Source organism: Ambystoma mexicanum, chromosome 9 (assembly GCF_040938575.1).
Source record: "Ambystoma mexicanum isolate Mex_15411 chromosome 9, UKY_AmexF1_1, whole genome shotgun sequence".
NCBI classification, from domain to species: Eukaryota; Metazoa; Chordata; class Amphibia; order Caudata; family Ambystomatidae; genus Ambystoma; species Ambystoma mexicanum.
In genome coordinates, this window is record NC_090931.1 from 148664537 (window position 1) to 148672921 (window position 8385).

Below are 8385 nucleotides of genomic sequence, written 5' to 3' on the forward strand. Positions count from 1 at the left end.
AGACGACAGAAAAGTAGAAGCAGCCTTAACCTGGCCCTTCCCTATGTTGGTGAAAGGAGTCCAAAGATTCCAGGGATTCTGCAATTTTTATCGGCACTTTGTTTCAGGCTTTACCCAGTTAGTCCATCCAATAACTTCACTCCTACGAAGCACAAGAGATTTGCCTGGACCGAGGAAGCATAAGAGGCCTTCCAGACTTTAAAGAATAGATTTACAACCGCTCCAGTTTTAAGACGCCCAAAGCCATTTTTTCTCGTTTATGGTAGAGACTGATGCGTCCAGTGCTGCTATAAGAGCAGTATTGTCCCAAAAGGACTTAGAAACTGGATAATTGCATCCAGTGGCTTTCTGGTCAAAGACATTCTCAGCAGCGGAGTTAAATTACAGAATCACAGATAAAGAATTATTGGCAATAAAGAATGCTTTTAAAGAATGGAGACACCATTTATTAGGGGGCCTTCACACTATTGCGGTCCTTACTGACCACAGAAACCTGCAATATTTACACAATACAAAAGGCTCAGTCCTCACAACAACTCCATTGGGCATTGTTTTTTGCAGAATACGATTTTGTCATAACCTACTGCCCTGGAGTAAGTAATGGCAAAGTGAATGCCTTGTCAAATATCGGAGAAAGGGAGTATGTTCAAATTAATCCAGATCCAGTGAGCATATTTCTGGAAGAGAAGATGCTGGGAGTCACTGGATTTTCTGAAGTGGACCTGGAGTCACAGATTCGACTTAGCATGATCACTTCTGAGTTAGAGGCCTGGGAGTCAAAAGGATCTAAATGTTCAATTCAAGAGCGTTTTCCATATTTCCAGGGTCGTCTTCATCTACCCACTCAGGAACTACAAACAGGTGATAGCAGATTATCATGGAGCGATGCTAGAAAGTCATCCTGGAATTGATAAGACTATAGCTAAGATCAAAAGACATTTTTGGTGGCCTACTTGGTGCAAAGATATCATAGATGTCATCCAAACTTGTGACATTTGCGCTCAAAATAAAAGTTTGAAGCAGAGACCAGCAGGACTCCTTCAACCCTTACCTATTCCCCCTGCACCATGGCTCATTTTATTGCCTTGAAAGGACTTGCATCGGCATCAGTTTTGGCAAAAGTATTTCTGGAACGTATAGTACATCTTCATGGATTTCCATCAGCAGTGATCTCTGATAGAGGGAGTCAATTTGTATCCCAATTTTGGAAAAGTTGTTGTGAGAGGGCTAAAATTGAGGGGCGTTTGTCTACTAGTCATCACCCACAAACTGATGGTCAAACTGAGAGAATGAATTAAACCTTAGAACAATACCTTCAGTGTCTTCTCCACCTAACAGATTATTCTTGGGTGGATGTCATCTGGGTAGCAGAATATGCTGTCATCAAAACAATGAGATGTACAAGGGAAGCAAAGCCCACACCTAACAATCCCTCAATTAGGTTCAAAAACCTTTAACAACAAACAAAACTGTGCTAGGGGGCAAATCACTGTAATGCATGATAGTCGATGCCAACCAAAAAGCTAGGTTTTAGGAGAACAATTTACCTCAAACAAACTCATGAGGCAGTGGATACACAATGTAAACAATTTTATTATTTCCAAAAACAATTTTAAAATGCAATCAAATTGCCAATAACACAGGTTAATAAGCGACCATTATTTTATGATGAGTCAATTATACAGTGCAACAATATAACACAGTGTTATGTCTTATGGGCTTCTAATGTCATGCCCTATAAGATGTAACTAAACAAAGTGTTTTGTGCTGTGTGCAAGTTCAATCAGTCGAACACATCAAACACTCCACTTATACTACTAAAAATTCACTCATACTCATTCTTGCTTTCATCAGATTCTACCAACATTTTATTTTCCAATTTCATATGTCCAAAGTTATATGGAAATTCATCAGGGACTGTCTGTAATCCACTGCATGCACTGATCTCAAAGAAATGATATTTTTAAAAGACAGCAATATTCAATAAAAGCACACATCTGAGAACTTTACATGAACAATTAATGTGTCATTACACATAGGCACCAAGTAACCAGAAAAAAGTATATTACGGAAGGCCCATCACTTTTTCTCCTGATTACCAGCAATCAGGGGCATCACCTGCAAAAGTACAGACATTGGTATAAGTGTCCATATGTCTAATTAATGATCATTAAATAGATCAATAATGCGCCCATCTGTTTAAATCAGATGCTGCACTACGAACAAGAAATAGCAATTCTCTAACTGGCACATTGGGAGCAACTAGAAAAGGGTAGAAATTAGGTAATAGTCTTATTTGAGCGATAGGTGCTTCTGTGGTTAGGTATGAAAGGGTGAAAAAGACCCATTCTGGTGGTCCACGTAATGTTATCTAGGTGCCAAGACTTCATATGGAGTGTGTTTATCAAGACCTTAATTAATCAGATACACATTGAAGCTCCAGTTTACCGGAAATGAGAAAGGGAGCAGTGTGTCGTTATGGTGCGTTTGTTCTCCCGGTCGTCAAGAACGTTACGCACATGTGCTCGTGGACCGTCATCCAGACTCAAACCAGATAGGAAGCCGATTACTCTCTGTGCATCAGTTTTAAAATAGATGATCTGAAGAAAGAGGCAAACGTACAGTGAGACCAGATGGCTACTGATTAATGGACCCTAGACACAGTCGCTCGAATTGGGTCTTTGTGCGTTGGGCCTCCAGTAATTGTAATATCCGCCCTCTACTGGAATGATGATGGCAATAAATTCGAATGTGGTTACCTCGAGTCAGCGGTCTTGCTTTGTCGACAGAAGGTCACATGATTGGTCTGATTCACGGGAAGTCAGAGAGGTTGGCGGTTGTAGCCAACTGGTGTGGAAATCCAGTATAGCTTGCGCAGTGCCCTATGCAGGGAAAAAGAGAGAAAACGGCAGGGTTATTTTAAATCGAGTCTGCAGTCATGTTTGTTGACGGAGAGGGCAGAGCACCCTTCAGGGGAATAGTTCCGCCGGTGCAGTCAGAGGCAGCGGCATTACCTAAAAGGGGTCTTTGCCGTGGGAGAAGGCTGTTGGAAGTGGCCCAGTAATCTTGGAGCGTTGGGATTCGTAGAGCTGTTAAAGTAGCTCCTTGTAGCGTGATTAATAGTGTCCTCTCCTTCAGTAAATGGAAGTCCTGTTTACGATACAGCAGCTGAGTATGCCAGCGTGCAATCTATCGAGGGCAAAAGAGAGTAACTAAATTAGACATGCCTACGGCATGGTGTAACATCCCTGACATTCGCAATTAGCAGTGGAAGTGAGAATGCTTACCCGTATTCCGATAGAATTCCGTGAATCAAACTCAGTATTGGGTCCTGTAGACGTCAGGCGTGTGAGGTCACATGACTTCGCCAATGGTTAATATACGTAACTCAACGTATGGCGTACGTTCCTATTGGTCTACAATGGCCTGGCTCTGACCAGCGTTATTTGTCACTATCGGCTTAAGGAGGGGAATTTCCATTAAAAGGCTAGCTGTGATCAAACGGTGGTAAGCAGGTTATGTTGTAGATGATTAAAGAACGTGATTCAATCAGGCAGTTAATCACTAAGTGCTGTGTGAAAGAACTGAATCAGCTGGACTTTAAGTAAAAGTTGGAGAACGACTATTGAAATGTCGTTCCAACCGTGGTGCACAAGTTTTGATGCGTTGCAAAAAGTCACAGGGCAAGGACCTGTAAGATACTAGAAGCGGGAGCAAAATGGCAGTCCAAACTGCTTTCTGAGTATTTAGCATCGCCAAAGTTCATCAGACTGTGTGAACACAATGCTCAAATGTGCATGAACCAGGAGTGAGAGCAGACTTATTAACTCAGCCAATCAATTTTCTCATTTAAGCCATTCACAGCACTCTTATTTAAAACAAAATGCAGAGTATGCTTCCAACAATTCCGAGCACACTTCTACAGGTCATAATCATTTCTACATTCTTAATGGTTGCCATCCACGGACTTCTACCTTTGATCCACCAGACCCTTTAGAGATGCCAGCAGTGTAGAATCTTCATGAGAACATCTCTGAAGTACAGAAGGAAGTCTTAGAGCATTTAAATGTTGCAAAAGAGAGTGGGAGACAAGGTATGGTTGGCTTCCAAACACATCACACTTAAGGGCCCACGTAAATGTCAACCCAGATTTCTGGGCCCATTTTCAGTGGAAGCTGTCATCAACCCTGTAGCAGTAAGGTTAACACTACCATCTCACATGCAAATCCATCCTGTATTTCACGTTTCCTTATTGAAACCAATGAATCCAGAAACCAGGCTACAAAAAACTCCCAATCCCATGCTTGTAGACGGAGAACCCGAATTCCTAGTGAAAGAAATTTTAGATTCTAAGATTGTCAAAAGGAAACTGTTTTACTTAGTGGACTGGAAAGGTTTTGGTATACAGGATAGAACTTGGGAACCCATTTCTAATGTTCATGCTCCCCAATTACTTCAAAAGTTTCATCAAAATCACCCAAACAAGCCAGGGCCGGAGGTTCCATCCTTGGGAGAGGCCTTGGGGGGAACCTGTCATGATCACTGCCAGGGTTCATAGTTTTAATTCAGGTATTCAGGCCAGGAGAGATACATTGGGCCTCATCATGAGTTTGGTGGTAACCCTTAAATGCGGTGGTAATGCTATTATTGCCACATTTAAGGAACTGCCAAATCATGGGCTTGGCGCATTTACCCCCAGTCTGAGCTGGGGGCAAATCTGCTGTGATTTTGCCAATTTTCTGCACTATTACTGCCGGCAGTAATACCGCCGGCGGTAATAGCGCCAAACATTTCCCATTGGGCCCAATGGGGAATGGGGACTTACCATTCAGCCAAACCCGTGATCCGGCGCTAATGGCGCCAGGGGGTTTGGCGGTAGGGCTAAGAGCCTCGGCGGTAATACCACCGGGGTTAGCACCCAACTCGTTATGAGGCCCACTGTCTAGTTAAGTTGGTCAAAGGTGGGTGTTAACTTGGCACATGTGGCATTTACACCATTCACAGCATTGAAATACCATTGACTCCCATAGATTACAATAGGGGTTCAAAACCCATAAGATGGCCGCCTTGACGGTCAGGGACAAGCAGCAGCATTGATCTAGTCATTTGTCATTGAGAGCTACTCAAGCTCTGCCTCTGCTGGAATGCGCACTTTGCGTTTTCCCCGCTGACAGCGGTTCAACGCTACTGGCGCTTCTGCTCACAGAACCTGAAGAAATAAAAGAAAAGCAATATTAATACTTCGAAGAACTCACAGATCATCCATAGACCACAGATAAAACTTACCTGACCGAAGTTTTTTCATTCGCCACAGTCATTCAGTTGAAGAATATTCTTTCGTCACAGTGTCTCTTCAGTCCGCAGCCTTCGCTCGCAGCCGCAGCATCTTCCAAGGGTTTTTCTCAGCATTCCGAAGTCCTGCAGAAAACAAAGGTATTTTGTTAAAACAAACGTTACAGAGTTTTAAGTGAAGATAATTCTTACGCGCATACATACCTGAAGCTCCACAGAGTTTTTCCTCACCGTTGTTAACCGCGCTTCGTAGTAGAAGGTTGCAGCTTGTCAGATAAGACAAACTTATGCTGTTGAACGTTTTCTCTTCATGATAATGCACGCAGCCATTCAGCAACCAAAGTTCTTTCCTGGATACAGAAATCTCTTATTTTGAGGTGCGCTTCAGCTGTAACACGCGTGCCAACTCTCCATACATAATAAGCGGTCCATACTGTTCTCTTTTAAGCTTTGAACTTTCAGTAAAACTTTTCTTCTTTCAAGAACCTGCAAAGAGAAGGAAGAATCAAGTAATTAGTATGAGAGATCTCTCCAACTTAGAAAACTTTTAAACCACAGAAAGACAACAGTTATCCTCATTGCTTTAAAGACAATTGCCTCCAGAGTCTTCCAGAGTACGACTGCATTCCAATCTTCAGAAACACAATATAAACGCGCCCCTGTTAGACAGCATGAAGGAGAGCTCCATAAATACAAAACACAGGTGGGGAGGGTGTGTGGTCTCAGATACAGAAGGGAGTTAATCTCTGGGGGAAGATAGATATAAACTCTTAGTAGCTCTCACCATTCTTAACATTTTACAGTACCCCTATTCTTGTTATCTATCTGTCTTGGAAGTAGAAGAATCAAAAGCTTCAGTGTAGCAGGTCAACAGGCTCAAAGATCATTGTGCTCCTGAGGAGTCCAGTTAAGCGTTACACTTGCTGATGGTTGTCTTCTTCAGAGGAGAGTTGCCTAGCATTTCGGTGCTGGACTGCCATTGGGAGTAGGACAAAGGTAGATATGCAAATTGATATTTCTCCTTTGATAAGGGTACCATGAACTAAAACGTGGTTGTTGAACCTCCTGAGTGAAGAAATTCCATAGAACAGGGTATTTGACCGATATTCGTTATCCGTAGATGGGCTCCCACACTCCATTGTAGCCTTGCAAAACTTGGAGTTTCACCCTATGTAACCCATGGTAATCCAGACGTTGACCCCTTCGTCACTGTGTCTTAGAGAGGCTTAGCATCTCCTCACTGATGACGTCTGACTCGGCCGAAACATGTGTCTGGGGTTGCTGATGGTACTCTTGTTCAGTAGAGATTTGCCTTGCATTTCGGTGCTGGACTGCCCCTGTGTGTGGGACAAAGACAGATATGCAAATAGATATGTCTCCTGTGTGAAGGGTGCAGTGAGCTGAAACGTGATTGTAGACCTTCCTGAGTGGAAGGCATTCCATAGAACAGGGTATTTGACCCATGTTTGTTCTCAGTAGAGGGGCTCCCACACTCTTTTGTAACTTTGACAAACTTGGGGTTTCACCCTAAGTAACCCAGGGTACTCCAGACGTGGACCCCTTGCTCATTGTGTCTTAGATAGGCTCAGCTTCACCTCACTGATGAGGCCTGACCAGGCTGAAACACATGTCTGTGGTTGCTGATGGTAGTCTTGTTCAGAGGAGATTTGCCTAGCATTTCGGTACCGGACTGTCCTTGTGTGTGGGAAAAAGCCTGATATGCAAAATAATTTGTCTCCTCTGTGACCAGTGAAGGTTATTAAAATGTGGTGTAGACCATCCTGAGTGGAATAAATTTCATAGAAGAGGGTATTTGACCCATGTTCATTCTCAGTATATGGAGCCCTGCACTCCTTTGTAACTTTGAAATACTTGGGGTTTCACCCTAAGTAACCTACGATAATCCAGATGTAGACCCCTTGAACACGTGTCTGGGGTTGCTGATAGTACTCTTGTTCAGAAGAGATTTCCCTAGCATTTCGGTGCTGGACTGTCCTTGTGGGTGGGACAAAGACTGATATGCAAATGGATATTTCTTCTCTGTGTAGGGTGCAGTGAGCTAAAACGTGGTTGTAGACCCTCCGAAGTGGAAGAAATTCCATAGAAGAGGGTATTTGACCCATGTTCATTCTCAGTAGAGGGGCTCCCACACTCCGTTGTAACTAAAATAACAAAGATTTAAATAGTTCTTGTTTCAGCTGGTTACTGGTTCTTCCTAGCAGATTAGCATAGCAAAAAACAATTGTGAGTGTATGTGTCCCAAATATAAACTTAAAGAATGTCCAAGGTAAATATTTCTCATTGTTCTTCACCTTGTTTCATTTTATGAAATTGGTTGCTGTTGTTTGTTTATCCAGGTGCTGCTAGGGGAGAGTTTTGGTGAGTCCTCCTACCAGGTCTCAAATCTGCACTGGAGCCGAATGATTGATTCTGTAGTTGACATTTCAATGGAGCAGTCCTGAACCTAAGGCTCAAAGTCATTGGAAGATACAGGGGCAGAGTAAGGTCTTTACAGTGTTCTGCTTAGGCCTATTACCATGTCCCTCCCTCTGCATCCTGGTATACAGTCTCTCAACCCAAACTCTCTCCCCTGCTTGACGTTACACCAAAAGTACATTCCTAAGGGACCTTCCCTTGTTCTTTCCTTCACTCTATGTTTATTCTTGTGCTTCTCCTGAACCTTCTCAATTCTTTGTTCCAGGACTTTTCCTCCTCCCACCCAATGCTTCCCCTTGCGTCTTCTCTTAATGTCTTCATCCTCCTGCACTTCTAGCTTGCTTCTGATCATTCCTTTCACCACCTCCTCTTCCCTACTTCCAGTGAATCTCCATTTCACCGCTCTACTCCGATCACACTTGTCTCACTATTCACCACCTTCTCTTCTCCTTAGACAACTCAATATTTAGTGCTGGTTTATTCACCCCCTGCTGCATGGCTCCTCTTACTACCTCTACCTAACTTCTCTCCGTCCTTAATCTCCTGTGTCTTGAGCTCAAATGACTCCAAGGCGTCTCCCTCCCCAGGTTCTTGGGTCTGTCTTTCCAGCTACATGGGTTCTCTCACCAGCTTTCTGAGTCTCTCTATCCTCAACCT

The 8385-nt window shown here is 43.2% G+C and overlaps 1 long non-coding RNA gene across 3 annotated transcripts; it reads right to left on the bottom strand.

Moving 5' to 3' along the window:
• Nucleotides 1–1573: 1573 nt before the first annotated feature.
• Nucleotides 1574–3367, bottom strand: LOC138487774 (uncharacterized). Of its 3 annotated transcripts, none has more exons than XR_011274545.1 (4): nt 3288–3367; nt 3015–3189; nt 2760–2882; nt 1574–2600 (listed from the first exon to the last, which is right to left on the bottom strand). It is a non-coding gene; the product is annotated as an uncharacterized lncRNA (long non-coding RNA). The 3 variants fall into 3 exon arrangements; XR_011274546.1 differs by having other exon boundaries at nt 1574–2118; nt 2449–2882; XR_011274544.1 differs by having other exon boundaries at nt 1574–2882.
• Between the last annotated feature and the right edge of the window lie 5018 nt (nt 3368–8385).